Below are 19,744 nucleotides of genomic sequence, written 5' to 3' on the forward strand. Positions count from 1 at the left end.
AGTCCACCCAGTCGAGTCCCTACCTCAGCATAGAAGCCTGGGTCGTCTACATTCGGTCCATAGGTGTTCACTAATGCCACTCTATGGCCCCGTAATCTCCCCACCAGTAGAACAAAGCGCCCCATCTCATCCTTATACGTAGTTTCGACATCAAACTGCACCCCTTTCCTAATCAGTATCATTACCCCTCGGGAATAGGAAGAGTATGACGAGTAATGCACCGTCTCCGCCCATCTACTACCCACTCGCATAGGTGCTGCCGGCGTCATGTGTGTTTCCTGTAACATTGCAACATCAATGTGATGCCGATCTAAGTATGCCAAAACTTGCCTTATTTTCTTGGGGTTGTTCAGCCCTCGTACATTCCACGTCAGGAATGATAACCCAGTATCACGCTTCACACTTCCTTCCATCATTCACCCATTCGTGCCATAGTATCACAGCCTCTGTCCTAACGGCGCCTCTGCTGCAGTCAACCCCGTCAAGCCTACCCGTACCTCGTGTCTCAATACCACCCTTCGCAGCTTCGTTGCTTCTGTCGTACCAGAACCCAATAAACAACCCCCAACGTCCCCCCCACCGCCCCCCACCCACTTTAGCAACCCAACTCTGCCAAAGACACTTCCCATTACTATGTAACATTACAACCCAACTGGATTTGGGGAACACCCGCATGGGGGATCCACCAAGAGCGCACTCTTCCATCCAACCTAATGGATGTGGTCAGTGGTGCAATCATAATACATGCAAGATCCCAGTACATCCTTCAGCAGCTAGCATAACGGACATATATCCTAGCGTCTATGATGCTATCAGCGAGCCAATACCTCACACGCCGGTATATCATCCGGCCCCTTCTTCCCAGCAGATCTCACGCACTCACGCTGCCATGCCGCATGTCCCTGTACATTTGCCAGAGAGCTCGTGTCCACCAGCTTAAACAGCAGAATCTGCAGCTTACCTCCCTTGTATGCGCTATCTTGCCTTCCGCTTTCCGGTAGACACCCACCCCCCAAAGTTCGTATTTCCTATCCAGCAGCGTCTATCTCACCACACGCAATCTCCATCACAGCCGTGACCCTTGATGTCTATTATCACCAATAGTACACTGATCCACATTCTAGTCCTCAGTTTGATTCCATGTCGTGATCCACTCGACGTTGTTCCTTTCGCCGATTAACAATCCGTTTGATAAAGTCTTGTGCCTCCCTGGGCGTCTGTAGAAGTGCCGTTTTCCCGTCGTAGGTGACCTTCAAACGCGCCGGATATAACATAGCGTACTCAATTTACAGCATCCGGAGCTTCTTTTTGACCGGGTTAAACTCTTTGCGCGCCATCTGGACCGTTACCGTGAAGTCCGGGTAGAACTCCAGCTCGTTGCCCTGATAGCTGATCTTGCGTTTGTCTCGTGCCATACGTAGAATGGTGTTGCGATCTCGGTAGTTCATGATCCGCGCCACTATAGGTCTCGGAGGTAGTCCAGGTTTCGGTCTTGGGGCCAGTGTTCTATGCGCGCGTTCGACCAGGAAGATGGGTGATAGGGATTCCGCTCCAAACACAGTTTTGATTAATTCCTCCACATATGTTTCCATCTTGGCTATGTTCGTGGATTCCGGAACTCCTGCGATTCTTACGTTATTGCGACGGGACCTCGCTTCCAAATCCTCCGCCTTGTTTTTAATAACGTCCAGCAGCCGCTCCATTTCCATACACTTTCGGGTGGTGGCGTGCGATTCATCTTCCACCGCCGATATCCGGGTCTCTGCTTCCACCAGACGCTCCCCGTGGCCATCCAGCTTTGCCGCCATGTTGTCCACGCGAAGCGTGATAGAGTCGAGCTTGCCATGTATGTCCTGCAGGCTTTGCTGTATGGCCTGCAGGGCACCCTCCATCGCTACTGTCGCCGCCTGCCCAGCCTCCGCAGCCACCTCCGTCGGCGCCGTTTGCGCTTTTGCAGATTTTTTTGCGTCAAATTGTAGCTTCGTCTGGCCTCGGTCGGCCTTTCCCATGACGCCACACACCACCACTTCGAACCCCGTCTTCTGCGCACTATGGTTCTGGAAGAGCCGCTACGGCGTTCGCACCTCCACGCCGCGTCTATATCCAGCTCACCAGGAGTTCCTCCGCACTTCACACGGCTTTCCCGTTTCCCCGATTGTCGCCACACTCCCAGTGCAAGTCGTCGTCTCAGGCGCGCAACGCACCCTCCACCAGTTCTGCAGCGCACAGCCTCACCTTCATTCACAGTCCGTAATCAGCCCGGCAGCCCATGCACATGTTGCATCACCCGGTCCAGCCGTTCCCCGCCTGTCTCCACCGATCGCCTCCAATCAACGTTATCTGTAGCTAGGCTGCGTCTCCACAGTGCATGCAGGAGCCACAGGTCTAGTTCCACGCTCCGCTTCACACTCGTGTCCTCCGGTAGGCAGCAGGGTCCAACATGGTGGGCGCCATTTTGCGTCCGGGTCGTCCTCTCGTCCGCGCCGTCCTCCGTGGGCTGCCTGAACGCCGGTCCAGAGCTTCCGCTCCAGAGTCCCCCACCTTCTGTCAATAGCTCCACATCGCAGCGATGGCAGCCCCCTTCGGTTCCGCAGCAGACCCTCGCTAGTCTCGGCACAGACCAATCGTCTCCACCAGCGCCGCCATGTTGTCCGTTCCAGGGCCAGCCACGATCGTCTGGATCACAGTGTACGGCGCGGTTCTGCAGCTCCGGAGCCTCCAACCATCACATATTCATTCCAGCATGTTCAAACGGTCTGGTACGCCGTGTATACGCCGCTAGGATCACTGCATGTCGCTGATATGTGTTGTTTCCTAACACCAACCAGCGGAGCCGTCTTAGCAGGCGGCCATCTCGCCGTGCGCCCTCTAGCGCCCCCCCACTCCAATCTATATTTAATTAGGGTAGGTGCAAGACACTGAACTTAATTAATTTAGTATTCCCACTCCTAAATATATTTAATTAGACTAGATCGTGTATACTGATCTTAATTAATTTAATATTCCCACTCCAATATGTATTTAATTACAGTAGGTGCAATAAAAAAATATAAATCTAAATATATAAAAAAAAGGGTTAGTTTTAATCATTATTCCAAATTTTACATAAAACAATACCCACCCTTATCCTCTACAAATCCAAATCCCCAATCTGAAATTTATCAAAAAAAATTATATTAGAATATATTTTTTTAAATTATAAATTACTCAACATTACAAATTTCAAAAACTTTTTTAAAACACTCCCACCCTTATCCCCTATAACCCAACATCCACCTCATAAAATTAAATATACAAATCAAAATTAATTTAAATATTTGTAAATACATTTTATAAAATCTTACAACAAAATAAAAATGTTTTAACACACCCCACCCTTATCCAATATAACCCAACATCCCACTCATAAATTTAAATATTACATTCGAAATTTCATTGTTATTTCTAACTTAATTTTATTAAATATTCCATGTTTAAAACACTCCCCATCCTTATCCCCAATAACCCAACATACAACTCCTAAATTTAAATATAATATTCCAAATTTATTTCTAATTTTCTAAATATTTTTTAAAAAACTTCCCAATTTAATAAAATATTTTTAAAACACTCCCCAGCCTTATCCCCTATAACCCAACATCCCACTCCTAAAATTAAATATAAATTTTTAAATCTAAATCAAAATTTCTAAATAATTTTTATACAATATTGCCAAAATTTTAAACAAATTTAAAAAACTCCACACCCTTATCCCCATAACCCAACATCCCGCTTCTAAAATTAAATATAACATTCTAAATTTTATTCTAAATTTCTAAATAATTTTTACAAATTATTCCTAAATTAATCAACATTTTTAAAACACTCCCCACCCTCATCCCCTATAACCCAACATCCCACTCCTAAAATAAAATATAAAAAACAAATTTTAATTCCAAATTTCTAAATAAATTTTATTTAATATTCCACATTAAAAACACATTTTTACAACACTTCCCACCCTTATCCCCTGTAACCCAACATCCCGCTCCTAAAATTAAATATAAAATTCTAAATTACATTTAAAATTTATAAATAAATTTTATAAAAAAATCCAAAATAAATAAACATTTTTAAAACACTTCCCACCCTTATCCCCTGTAACCCAACATCCCGCTCCTAAAATTAAATATAAATTTCAAATTTGAAATCAAATTTTCTAATTAAATTTTACAATATATTACAAAAAAATTTAACATTGTCAAAACACTCCCCACCCTTATCCCCTATAACCCAACATCCCGCTCCTAAAATTAAGCATAAAATGCAAAAAAAATTCAAATTTTCTAATTAAATTTAAAAAAATATTACAAAATTAATAAATATTTTTAAAACACTCCCCACCCTTATCCCCTATAACCCAACATCCCACCCCTAAAACAATATAAATATTTTTCATATTATATACATTTTAACAATTTATACAAACAACTTCAAAATATTTACTAAACATAAAATAACGATATTTTAACATGTCGATATTATTACTAATGATATCACTTACATCGACATATAATTTTAAAAAAAAACTATATTTTTCACATCGATATTATCTATTTCGATATTTTTTACTTTAGATATTTTTAACTCGATATTTAGGTCCCTCGATATTAAAAAGTCGATATTTAGACTGCTCACCAAACGGTGGCCAGCCATTGGAAAAGAGGTGTTTGTGAGGTTTTCGTCCGGCTTTCTGAGCCGTCCCATTTGGACGGGCTTGTCTGCCTTCCTTCTGCCGTCAAAGCTTTCTTATCTTTATGGGGCCATGTGTTTCAAACACATGGCCCCATAAAGACAAGACAGCTTTCGCGACGGACGAAAGTGAAAGCGGACCATGCTTGTTTTGTGTAGCGGCTCTATTCCCGATGAAAATAACAAACACCTCATCCTTCGTGTCTACGACTATTTTAGACCGCATATGTGAATAGCTTGTTCCCTGTTGCAAAATCTGCATGAATGGCAACACGTGGCGCCCCAGAGGGTGCTGCTTCTTTGCTGCCGCTTGCGTAGATTTTCTACGCAAGTGGCAGCTTTCTCACCACAAACGGTCTCTACTGCCCGTGGCTGTCCACGTTGAGAAAATCCCACCAGATGCCGCCTTAGTGCCCAAAAATTCCGCTAGGGGACGCCAGTTCTCACACTCGTCAACTTAAAGTTAGCATGCCACGCGCAAGAAAAAACTTTGCTATGGAAGCTTGAGGATCCACCAGATTTGCCACCAATAAATTGGGGGTAACAAGACATTCCTCTCTGTATGTTTTTTCCGCCCTGCTCTTCCATTTCTTTTTTCAACACCACCAGTTTCTCCATTGCTCTGTCACCTACGCTCCACATTGTTTTTCGTACCCCAAGGGCCCAGCAGCTGCACACTGCTACTGGGCCATTTGCTGAAGCCCCTCACACTGCCCCAGGGACCAGAATCTCCCGGGGCGATACTGATTAAATGCGGGGGCATGCGGCCCCCCGCAGCCCCGGGGACCGCCACCTCCCCGGGGCACAGATTAATTAAATGCAGAGGTCCGTTGCGGACCCCGGACCCTGGGACCGCCATGTCCCTCCTTGTGGAGCCATAAATGGCCCTGAGGACCGCCACCCCCCCCAGGGCTGGCTCCAGCAATGTCCTGGGGTGCCCACCCCCTGGACATTGCAGTTTGCTATGGGATCCCGCCATCCCATAGCAAACTAGTGCTCCACTGTGAACAAGTAAGAACATTTGCAAAATGCTCTCACTTGTTCACAGTGGAGCACTTTGCTTTTTACCTTCAGGGAGCTGCATGTCAGCAGCTCCCTGGGGGTAAAAAGCAATGCCGGCTCCCGCAGGAGGCGGGAGCTGGCCGGGACCGCACCCGCTAAAGAAATGGCCATGCCCCAGGGAATGAGGTCCGTGGGGCAGAAAATGGCTGTGAGGGGTAGGGCCACTCGGCCCCACTCCCTTTTTTAAAAAAAAGGAATGGTCGGGTCCTGGGGGATAGGGTCCCTGGAACTGTAATTGGCTGGGGAGGCAGGCTGCACGCCCCCTTCTTGTAAATATAAAGAATGAAAAAATGGTGTGGCCCCGGGGGATGGAATCCCCGGGGCCAAAATGATCCTATGGAACTGGGGGGCATTAATTAATTTTTTTCTTTCGTGGTAGGAGTCGCGACGCTATTGCGGCTCTCAGCATGGCCCCCCAGTGGAACGTCATGGTGGAATCGCGGATCCATCTTAAATAAGTAATTAAATACAATCTAATTCAGAAGGTAGTGTTATTGTTGTGAACATTTTATAGTGGTAGTGATATTGAACTTCATAATCACAATAAAAGAGTTTGATATAATATTTAAAATGTAAATTTAAAGTTAGAGTGGAAAAGTTATATGTGTTGTAGTACATTGAATTTGTGCTTTTGTTTTGCGGATTCACGAATCCGAAAAAAAGTAAAAAACACTATATTTGTTTAAAAATATATAACTTTCACTGTTGAGTTATAGGGTGGCTCTAAGAACAGCCGTTGTGTTTATTATGACTTTGTTGTCCTTGTTTCAGCTAAATGTAAGAGCAGTTGCACAGCTTAAGGTTGTTGAGATACACTCTGTTCCCTTCATCTGTGAAGTGAACTCCATCAGTTCCGTAGATGTTATGCATGTCAACATGTAGATTGTTGTTATAGATAGAGCTGATGTTATGGTCTCTGAGGTAAGCAGAGAAAGCTTTATTGAAATTCTTCCTAGCCTTCTCAATCTGTGGACAGAATTGATTCGACCACTTCCATTTCTGTCTTTGGCATATATTAGAGTATACAAAGACAGTGTGAGGGTGAAGCGACATCAGTTGTGCAAAGGTATCCTTCATTATGATTTCCAATCCTACCGCAGTCAATGTGTCTAGGTCAATGCCACCACAGTGCACAATTATGATGTCAGGAGGTTGGAGATGCAAAAAGGTTTAAACCAAAGGCAGCAATTAGTGCCACTTTAATCCTCTCTGTGGAAACCATTTAATATCCACATTTTGCAAACTTCTGTGTTCAGCATACCTTTTGTCCCAGAAAACATAGCTGTGTCCTACAATCAATACTGTTATAACACGCGTGAGACTACATGTACAAGTAGACACATTCACGAGACTCAGTCACGAGAACACGCCTTTAAACTGAACGCGGAAGTGTTTCTCCGGTATCTGACAGATACTGGAGAAACACTTCCGCGTTCATGCCACGTGCAACACGCCGAAAGGATCAGGCGGCGAGATAAATAGGGAGGATCGTTACGGACCTCCATATCCCTCAGAAAAAATTGGGAAATCAGGTGACCTACACACATATGGGGGCTGCATGAACCATAAGATTGGAAAGACATGCAGAGGTATTGAATACTGTCTAAAACAGTACAGGTATTTGGGACAGACTATAATCGTGCGAGGTTGAGGAAATGTAAACGTTATACGCAGGATTGAAAAATCAGACATCACAATTGAGAAAACATCTATTAGTGGTCTTGATAAAGATAATGATATAAAGAAAGTCCATCGAAACGCATCGACGCATTTGAAAGCACAAAGGATTGATACAGATTTGTAGATATAAGTGTGCCAGACATATCACAAGCTTTACTATTAAGATTGTTGGTCCAATTAGATGTGCAACCCATGACAAAGTGTATTGTCTTTTATGTTGTTTTCTCTGTTATGCGGGTTCATAACAGTGTGTCATTGATTGTGTTATTTATTGTGTGACAATCTATCCCCCTTTTTATTTTATTGTGTAGATTATGGTGCCGATCACGATCCGGTAAAAACTGGGTACGAACCGTCGGACTGAGGCTTTTTTCCGTCCGACTCGTACCCGGTCGTAAAACATTACAAACATGCAAGTACGATTCGCACGGAAACACCATTTCCGTACGAGTCGTACAAAACACCGACCGACGAAAAGATACATACAAATGTGATCCGGGGAAAGCGCCGACGTGACGTCGGGACGCTCTCAGGCAGCGTTTCACGAACCAGGAAGTACGATTCGAACCGACAGCGGTCCGGACGGCAATATTTTTACGGCACCCAAAAAGTGCCGGAAAAGCGAAGTACGCCGCGATGCGAGTGGAATTGGGGGCCCGGTACGCGCTGTACCCCCCCAGCCCCCGTCGGTACGCGCCGTACCCCCCCAGCCCCTGTCGGTACGTGCCGTACCCCCCCAGCCCCCATGAGTACGCGCCGACCCCCCCGTGTATGTACGGTGCGTACCCCCCGTGTATGTACGGTGCGTACCCCCGTGTATGTATGGAGCGTACCCCCGTGTACGTATGAGTCGTACCCCCGTGTATGTACGGTGCGTACCCCCGTGTATGTATGGAGCGTACCCCCGTGTACGTACGAGTCGTACCCCCGTGTATGTACGGTGCGTACCCCCGTGTATGTATGGAGCGTACCCCCGTGTACGTACGAGTCGTACCCCCGTGTATGTACGGTGCGTACCCCCGTGTATGTATGGAGCGTACCCCCGTGTACGTACGAGTCGTACCCCCGTGTATGTACAGTGCGCATGTGTACGCGCTGGGGGTAAGCACCGTACATACACGGGGGGGTACGCACCGTACATACAGGGGGGGGTCGGCGCGTACATACACGGGGGGTCGGCGCGTACATACACGGGGGGGTCGGCGCGTACATACACAGTCCAAGTAAGGGACTCTAATGCGATATGTTTTTAATATGACAGAATGTATGTTTTGCATACAATAAATGTAGAAAGACTTTAATTTAAAAGTGTTTTATTGAATTTTGAGACATTGTGATATAGGATCATTTAAGTGTTGGTTCAATCAAGGGATTGTTATTCTATAGTTATGGAGAGATTGCCAATGTAATTGTAAGCAACTGGTTATTTATTATTATGAATATTCATATATAATTATTTCTAAAGTAGAAAATTATGTAACTAAGTATTAAAACTATTCTTTGTTTTTTAGATATTCACTTTTTGGGAGGGGATTGAAGATGGCAAGAAAATATCAAGAGAAGAAAAAGTACAGTACTACTTAAAGAAAAGCGAAAAGAGGAAATTAGATGAAGCACAAAATGTTAAACAGGAAAAAGGTCTTCTAGTAAAAGAGCTAAACAGTTTGTTAAAATAGTTCTGCACAGTTTGAAAAAAGTCAAAAATGTTGAAAAGAAAAAGAAAAGGTTTACAGCGAATCAGAAGCAAAGGAAAAAAGGACATGATAAAACAAAATCATTTTATGGGAAAACAATGCATATTACAAGAAGGCTAAAGGAACATGAGGAAATAAGGAGGAGAATGTTTATAAGTAGAGTACTACAACATTTATTGAAAGATTGTAAAAAATATTTAAAAAAAGATCAGCAGCTTATAAGAAAAAGCAACAGATTGAAAGTGTGGTAGAGAAAGCTTTTGAAATAAAACAACATGTATTTATATTAATATTGAAGAGAATGAGAACAGTGGATAAAACAATGGTGTTTATGAAGGAGTAAAGCAAAGGAAAAAGACTGGTTAATAGAAGTAACTTTTGTAAAACTTTCCCTGGTGAATAGAAGCACCCTTCCAGTACTGAGCCTTTCTTTAATGAAGAAAGCTATTTTCAACAGAACACATTAGGACATGTTGTTGATACTAGTGGTCGATGCTATGAGGTGAAACATGGTTCTCCCATTGCTAAATAAAAAATGGTTGCTAGGAGCGTGGAAGAAGTAATAGCTGAAGAAGTTCAAGAGAGGTGTACACAAGCTCCTGTATATACCTGGGATTGTAGCAGTATCTGCATTATTCAACAGGAATCTATTGACATATTACACATTTCTTTACGACGATATACCAAAAAAAGTGTTAAACAGAAGATTAAGATGTTACAAGAACTAGATCTATGTAAACAAAGAAAATATACTAATTAGCAAGATCATTGGCTTTTCTTTCAAGGAAAATGTGTGCCAAAGTACTTTTTATTATTTAAGAATGTAAGCTGTACACCACTCTGAAATATGGAAGTTAGTAAAGAGAGTCTATTATGTAAAAACTCCTGCATTATGTTTAAGTGAAATTAAAACAGCTCTTTTGCACGGTTCTGTATCGGATATAGAGAAAGATTGTGATCATATACAGTTTCGCTTTTTTTGGTTCAGAAGACGAGTGTAGAGAAACTGAGAGTTTGATAAGTGAAGGTGTTGAAGAACATGAGAAAGAGATTAGTATTGAGGAGTTTGCAGAAGAAATTACAAAGTTTAACACAGTTTTATCTGAAAAACCAAACGATATTTGTATTTGTTGTCGACGTACGCACTATAAAAGTCAAACTAGAAATGTTGATGTATATATAAAAAGTGAAAAGGAAAAGATGATAAGTGGCAGCAATTTGGTGTTTATTTGTTGGTAGAAGGTCAGTTTGAGATGGCTAGTGATCAAGTTATTTGCAAGTACTGTTACAAGAAATTATAAGAAAACAAAATGCCAGCTAGAGTAGTACATAACAATTTAGAGTTGGTGCCTATTCCTCAGGAGCTGGCTGATTTAAATGCATATGAGTCTATTCTTACTCAATCTGTACACCCATTTCAGGCTATAGTTCGTATGGAGCCTAAAACAGGTAAGCTGCCACTAACAGATTTACGAAAAGGTCTCAAAGGAAGAGTTGTGTACTTACCTTTAGATTTTAAGAAAAACATTGAAACTATTGGTGTAGATAGAGAGGAAAATGAGCCAGTAGTTATTCTAGTAAATGGTGTACCAACAAACAGTGGAAAAATCTGGCAAGAGTTTGTAGATTTAAATAAACTTCAAAAGGCTACATTATACCTGGCACGGAATAATATTTATTATAAGAATGTAAATGTTGACATGAATAACAAAATCATGTTGGAACTACTGGTAATCACAGAAAAATGGACTTGAATCATTTCGAAGGAAGGGGAGTGGAGGGGAGGGGGGTTACTGGTTACTGTTTAATGTTTTTTTTTCCTTCTTTTTTTTACTTAGTAGTTCTACAAACTGATGTATCATAAGGTAGTTAAATATGTTGTGACTGACCACTGTTAAATGATGTTCGATGATTGTTATTCATGGTCAAGCGAACATTATTTTGTCTATGTTGAATTAGGAAGTACATTCAACAGCATGTATTGTGAATACAGGTCAAGATGTGTTGTATATACAGTTGAAATGCTAATAGAGATATATAAGAAAAAAGAGAAAAAAAATACTGTAAATGTTGCTGAACAGGTAATATGCTTACAAGATGAAACAGTAATTTCAAGTGGCCAAATTGAAAAAATTGACAAGTGCAGGACTGAAGAGATTTATGAACATAATACAATACATCCTCTGCATTCAAAAGCAATAATAGGAAACAGTATTCATTTATTTCAAATGAAAGAAGCAAAGGGAACTCCCATGAGTATCTGGGAAAAAAGTTTAGAAGCTCGTTGTTTTCCACAGCTATTACCCACTGGATAAGGTGGACGACTTGATGTGTGAGCTGTACGGATTCCATCTTCAGAATATCGATCAACAAGAATGTACTCTGAAGATCCAAGATATTGACAGTGCATTCCATATATATTTCATCTTCGGTTTGAAAGAGATTTGTCTGCACTCTCATATGCAGTGAACCACATATTAAAAACAGGAGTTCATCTTCAACATGTTTCTGCAAAAGAGTTAATGGACAAAGTTCAACAAAGAGATGAAAATTTAGCATTTCAGTTTATTAATTTGATGGCGTGCCAACGTGGTACCAATGAATATTGTTATCATCGTTATGGTGAACTTAAATGCATGTTAAGAAACTTAGGTACACATACTTGGTTTGTAACACTTAGCTGTGCTGAATATGCGTGGTAAGATTTACTTGAATTTCCACGAGAAGCAAATTCAAATGTTAAAAACATTGAATTGAAGACAGCTGAAGAACTCTGTTCCTTGGATCCTGTAAATGTGTGCAGGTATTTTAACCATAGGTTTCAAAGTATGATGTCATTTATCTGCAATAAAAACATTCCACCTCTTGGAGAGGTGACTGATTTCTTTTGGCGAAAGGAGTACCAAGCCAGAGGTGCTCTTTATATGCACATGCTATTATGGATAAAGAATGCACCAAAATTTGGAACAGATAGTGATGAAACTGTTTTGTCTTTCATTTTATGCTTTCAAAGTCATCGATGTGGGAAATACTGCAGTCAAAAATACAAATGTAAAGGGAAATTGTATATAAAATGTTGTTTTGGATTCTAACGTCCTATAATTTCTAAAGGACAGGTGGGTATTGAAAGTGCTTTTTATTATATTTGAAAATTTGACAGTTTTGAAGTATGTTGTATCTTCTCATTTGAAGAAATATTTTGAGATATATTATAGAGCTAATAGGCCTATGTTTTAAAGAATAGATTCTACTGTATACGGCACAACCCATGCACTCATCCAATCATTCAAACACTATCCTTGCACTCATTCATTAACTCAGGCACTATGCATACACCCATCCGATCACCCAGATACTACTCATGCAGTCATTCAATCACCCAGACACTACTCTTGCACTGTTCCAATCACCCAGGCGGTACCCATACACTCAGCCATTCACCCAGGCACTACCCATGCACTCTTCTATTCAACCAGACACTACCTATGCACTCATGGAATTACCCAGGGACTACCCATGAACTCATGCAACCAAACAGGCACTATGCATGCACTCATCCAGTCACCCAGTGACTACCCATACAATCATTCATTAACCCAGCTACTATCCATGCACTCATGGAATCACCGAGATACTGATCTTGCACTCACCCATTAATTCAGGCACTACCCATTCACTCATCTATTTACTCCTGCACTGCACATAGACTCATACAGTCATCGAGGTACTACCCGTACACTCATCCAATCAACAGGCACTACCCATACACTCACTAAATGAGCCAGGCACTACCCTTGCACTAATCCATTCACTCAGGCACTACCCATGCACTCATCCAATCACTCAGGCACTATGCTTGCACTCTACCGTTCACTCAGTCACTACCCATGCACTCATGCATTTACTCAGGCAGTACTCATGCACTCATCCAATCATCCAGGCACTACCCATGCACTCATTCAATCACTGTAGCACTACCCATACTCTCATCCATTCATCCAGGTACTATCCATGCACTCATTGAATCACTGAGGCACTGCTCTTAAACTCATCCAATCTCCTAGGCACTATGCATGCACTCATCCAATCACACAGGCACTACCCATACACTCATTCATTCACCCAGGTACTATCCATGCATACAAGGAATCACTCAGACACTGCTCTTGCACTCACCCTTTTTTCCAGCCACTACCCATGCACTCATTCATTCACTCAGGCACTGTCCATGCAGTCATGCAATCATTTAGGCAGTACCCATGCATGCATCCAATCACACAGACACTACCCATGCACACACCCAATAAGCCAGGTACTACCCTTGCACTAATACATTCACTCAGGCAGTACCCATTCACTCATCCAATCACTCAGGCACTATTCTTCAATTCAACCATTCACTCACACAGTACTCATGCACTCATCCAATCACCCAGGCACTACCTTTCCACTCATGCATTCACTGAGGCACAACCCACTCACTCATCCAATCACTCAGACACTATTCATGCACTCATCCAATGAGTCAGGCACTACCCTTGCAGCAATTCATTCACTCAGGCACTACCAATGCACTCAAACAATCGCCCAGACACTAGCCTTACACTAATCCATTCACCCAGGCACTACTCATGCAGTCATCCAATCAGCCAGGCATTATTCATACATTCTTCCAATCACCCAGGCACTATCCATTCACTCACACAATCAACCAGGCTCTAACCTTGCACTCATCCTTTCACTCAAGCACTACTCATTTACTCCGCCAATCACTCAGACATTATCCATTGACTTATCTATTCACACAACATATACGTTTTCTTTTTTATACCAGAATAAGTGGTTCCAAAAGAACCGTTTTTTTCCTTCTTTTTTAAAAACTATTTTAAATATGTATTTATTTTACCAACAATTTTGTGTTTTTTTTGCTGTTTTTTAGATTTTAACAATGAAAATGTAAACAAAAAAACACGCACAAAACAGCGTGCCTAATTGGGGGAAAAAATAAAATTAACAACAGTGGTTGCTAATAGTGTCCAGCATGGTTTAGACAAACTGTTCCCCAATACTTAGAACATTGATGCATTTAGGACAATAAAGTCCTGCCTTTGAAAAATCAGGGAGAGTCGGTGGAATTGACAGCAACCTGTCACCAGCTCTTGAGGTAGAAGAGGCTGCGCATCTTGGCTCTCATCATTTAGTCTTGCAAGTTCAGCTCTTGCAAGCCTGTTTTCGAGCATGGATTTAAGATGCTTGTACATCGACAATGTACCGCAAGAGTATTTCCTGTCTGATCCTTGTGACAGCACCTTCTTGCACATGTTGCACGTTACTTTTTGTGCATTCATCGTCTTCTGTCCCTCGGGTATGCTGAAGAATTGCCATACCACACTATCCTTCCTTTTGTGGCATGGCTCCTCTTCCTCCTCCAGAAGGGTCTCCTCCTGCAAATCCTAATGAGTTGCCATATCCACATTTTAGTGTAAAATCAAACACCAAAAAACACTTTCAAAACTGTCAAGCTCCTGAAAAAGTATGGCTGTTGCCAACCACACCTAAATTAGAAGAAAAAGGGTGGAATCTAGCAAAGTTGAGGATGACAGGATCTTTAACCAATCAAATTTCTGTTTTTTGGTGTCACATGGGGTGTGCAACCCCTACGCAGTACCAGGGTGTACCGGACGCAATTCCGCAACTTTTTTCAATTTTACATTTCAACAATATTTGGTTGTATCTCCTAATATTTTATTTACTAATAACTGTACCTTTTTATTTAAAAAAAGCTAAATGAATCTACATTGATATATAATATTGTTTAAAAAACGTTAAATTTGCGTCCCGTACACGCATCCGAATGTTGCAATATACACCCATGTACTGCAATTCCTGAAATTACTATTAAAAAAATGTTTTAATGTAATATATTTATTGATTTACAAGTTTATTTACTATCTTAACAAAACTGTAACCTTGAACTTAAGATTATTATTGTCTATATATGCATGAAGTATTAATTTCACTATATTTTAAACTTTTAAATATATAAATGGGTTCGCAAACAGAATGCGGGGATTCGTGTCCAGTATGCGATTCCTTTTTTATATTTTAAAAAACCCAAAACATTTTGATATACATGTGACCAAGACCGCTGTGTCGGTCGAAACGCGTCAGAGCCGATTGAAGTTTGTGGAAAAATAAACCGAGCACTTTATTTTGCACCAGCATATTTGTGTCCGTGTCTTTTGGTAGCACCGGCTGGTGCTACGGAAGGAGGATTTGATAGATATATATATATATATTCACTTAAAAAACCATAGGTTTCACACATGTTATAGTTAGGTGGACATTTCACTTGTAAAAAAACCAATGAAATTCCCCCTTTATAGTTAGTTCAGATAAGTATAACTCGCGCGCCCGCAATCCACTGCTCATGACGTCACATATTACATCACTCATGACATGGTCAGTGGCATCACTCATGACATCACTGATGACATCATCCTTGTGATAGAGTGGCGGTTGCGCGAGTTATAGTTATCTGAACTAACTATAACGGGGGAATTTCATTGTTTTTTTACGAGTGAAATGTCCACCTAACTATAACATGTGTGAAACCTATGGTTTTTTAAGTGAATTTGCAAGGTTTTTTAAATGCTAGTTCCTAACTATAACGTGTGTGAAACCTATGGTTTTTTAAGTGAATTTGTACGGTTTTTGAAATGCTAAGTTATGTATGTATTATTATTTTTTTTTTTAAGGTTTATCACCGTGCGCGCACCGTGCGCGCACCCCGCGATTTAAAAAAAAAATATATATATATATTTTTCACCCTTCGGGGTCCTTTAGGGACCCCCTGACAAAGGCTAGGGGGTCAGGAACTCTCTACCCTGCCCCCTTTTCACGTTCACCACCTCTCTTTTTCACTCTCGCACCCAAAACAAACTAAATGGCGGCCGACACTTCCTGATTTCGACCGATTCGAACGTTGACTGACATGTAACCACCAATCAGAATTACGCTCGCGCACGTTAGGGTGCGCGCACCGTGCGCGCCTTTAGATATTTATGTGCTTTTAACTGCAATTTTCTCAGGAAATACTGAACAGATTGACTCCATACATGCAAAAGGCACATGCCTGACCTGAGGACTACCTCTCTGCCAAATTTCAAGTAATTCTGTTCAGCCGTTCAGGCTGTACCTTCGACTAAAGGTCCTATGGGAAAATGCATGGGGAAAACACGTTTTGGGACCCCCCTTTTTTCTCGGCCCCCGCTTGATGAATCACCCCGAGACTTTCAGGGTAGGAGCTGAGCTGAGCGCCCCATTAGTTTTGAAAATTTCGCGAGGATTCGTCAACCGGCGTCAAAGTTATTCAAAATAGAATTTTCAGATTTCCTATGGAAACACGGTCCTAACTATAACTATCTACTGGCGACCGCCAGTAGATAATATATATATATATATATATATATATATATATATATATATATATATATATATATATATATATATATGTATATATATATCTTTTTTTAAATAAAAGAAAAATATATTCAAATCGAAAAAATAGTTAAATACATAAGAAAAAATATATAAATATATATATATTCTCTGTAAAAAAAAGGTTTCACGGATGTTATGGTAGAGAATTAGCGTTTAAAAAAACCTTAGAAATACATTGAAAAAAACACAGGTTTCAGGGATGTTATAGTGAGGAATTTGCATTTTAAAAAACCTTCAAAAATCACAGAAAAACTCAAAGGTTACAGGGAAGGTATAGTTAGGCTGACATTTCACTCGCACAAAACCAGAGAAATTCAGCCATAACTCGCGCCCCCGCAATGCACTCCTGATGACGTCACATATTACATCACTCATGATATATATATATATGCCAAGTTGTATTGAAGAATGATTGGGGGTATGAGTGTCTGAATGGGTGATTCAGCGGGGCGTAACTGACTGTATAAGTAAGTGATTATACTTATACTTGGCTCAAGCATAAAGAAGGTTTCAAAAAGTTGCTGAAGTGTAAAGCTTGTTAGCAAGGGGAGAATATCCCATTTTTTAAGAGAGTTTTTAACAAAACTGACAATAAAGGGATTATTAACTTGCAAAACAAGCTTTGTAGTGTATATTTTAAAATGTAACTGTGATAGAGTATATATGGGCAGTACCACACTGCCAGTACACAAGAGGATCTTGCAGCATAGTAGAGCCATAATTAATAAAGACTGGAGCTACCCTGTTGCTAGGCATTTTGAGAAGGAACCTCAAAGTGATTCGTCATTGATGCAATATAGTTGCATAGCACAGGTACCCAGAAAAAGAAGAGGCGGAAACAGCAAAAAGGAATTAAGAAAGTTAGAAACATACTATATCCTTGAACTGGACAGCAAAGAACCAAATGTGGATGAGGATTTGTTCACATGTCTATACTATAACCTGCATTAAGAGTCTGCACATTCAAAAGAGCTAAGTTAGATTTTAAAGAGGAAAGGTTTTCATGCAATAGCACTTTGGTGGAAGAAAGCACTTTAAGTCACTAAGAAATTTAATTAGCACTAGCACTTTAGAAACAAAACTGGCACTAGCACTTTAGATAAGAGAGACGAGTGCTGTATGGTCTACTTAGAAATTCTAGGTGGGGAATGGCAGCTATGGAACTAAGGGGACAAAAGCACTTTAACATTTCAGAGTAAATGCATTACTAGCAAATGAGTAATCCTTGCTTTCTTTATAGTAATGGGAATAGAAAAATGAAATGTTTCAAAAAAGATATACAATATTGCAAAATGAAATAGTGTATAATTACTGTTTTTAGCTAATTGTATATTTGGTTAACCAATAGGAACTCTTCCCTTGAGACAGTTTACTCATTTTATGTACTTATTTACATGGAACTGTACAATTGAATTGTATTTAAAATGATTAGAGAATGCATTGATAGTTAAAGACAAATGTGCGATCTATGAAAAATTGAATGTTCTAAGATGGCGCAATTATTTGCCCAATGCAGTGAATCTCGCTCCTAAACATGAATTGTCCTCTTTCTATGACAATGTATTGTGAGGATATGTGTCTATTTAAATGAAAAGAAAATGGGGCTCATTATCGTGAACAAGGCTGCAGGGGGCAGATGAAACGTGTAGATAATAGCAACACTAAGTTCAGTTCAAACCACTTTATTCGGCTAGCAAAAGCCATTAAAGTACACCACAAACAACAATTTTCATATGAAGAGTACATAAAATCATATTAATACACTTTAGTTTCAATAAAATATACCACGTACAAACAGTAAAAGAATACCGGTAAAAAGAAGGTGACTCATAATTCATATATCAGGCAACAAAAACAGTTATATCAATGTATAAAATCAATCAACAATTTAAGATTTCTAGAACCATTTCTTCCTATGTCTAACAGCCGCCACCCAAAAATTTGCAACATTAAAATTCTCCCAAGCATTATTTAACAGCTGCAAATATAGTAAAGCAGGTCTAACTTGCACAAAACCCCTTCCCTTTAAAATAGTACTTTAAAACTTTCTCCTCATGGAACTGAAGTGCTCACAAAACATTATAAAATGTATGGTATCCTGTGTTGAAAAATTGTCACATGTACAGGGGCCTAAATCATTTACCCTACTCCACCCCTGTACATCTGCTAAAAGACAATGAATGAGATTGAAACGGAACCTGGTTAGAAGAAAACGGTGAAAAGGTTTTGTAACAATTGTCAAGTACAGTTCTATCCGTGGGACTGTCTTTAACAGAAAATGGGCTTTCACCGTAGGTTTCACAATCTCCAGCGCCTCTCTCTCTCTGCAGACAGCAAGTTTAAAAATGGTACTTTAACTCATACCAGGTCCTCTTTCATTATCTTTTCTGGGGTGGCAAATAGTTCAGGTCGTCCCAATTTACCCAGCGTTGACTTGACATATTGTATCCATTGAACTTTACTTACATTGTCCAGCTCTACACAGTCCCTGGCAATTTCTCTATTCAGTGCCAGTTCTGTATTAATCCATGTCTTTAGCCAATATATCACAGGACCCGGCCCAATTTGGTCCTCAACCAAACCACTACCCAACTCTTGGTGAATAACATAGGTAGGGGTAGATTGGGGAACCACCAGGAGATATCTCATAAATTTATTTTCAACTTTCTGAAGTTCTACTACAGGTTTGTATCCCCAAATTGCAGGCCCATACCTTGCTATAACTATACTTTTAGATCTATAGATTTTGAGCAAAGCTTCAAGGGCTTCGCTCCTAGTCTGGATACAAAACCTTGTATAGCAGCTACGGACCTAGACATTGCATGTTTTTTTGCCCTTAACTCAGGAGTCCAGGAGCCCCTCTCATCGAATAAAACTCCCAAATAGGAGAAAGAGGAAACCCTTGACAACTCAACCCCTTCACAATAAAAAGATTTAAAAAATGTTTGGCTTCTGCCCCATTGTCATCATGTGCGATTTGGTTTTATTAGCAATAAGGTCCAAGGATTGCATGAAGGACCCAAATGAATCCAAAAGTCTCTGCAGACCAACTGCAGTGCGGGCCAAAAGAACTG

This window comes from Triturus cristatus, chromosome 2_2 (genome assembly GCF_964204655.1).
Source record: "Triturus cristatus chromosome 2_2, aTriCri1.1, whole genome shotgun sequence".
Classification (NCBI taxonomy): domain Eukaryota; kingdom Metazoa; phylum Chordata; class Amphibia; order Caudata; family Salamandridae; genus Triturus; species Triturus cristatus.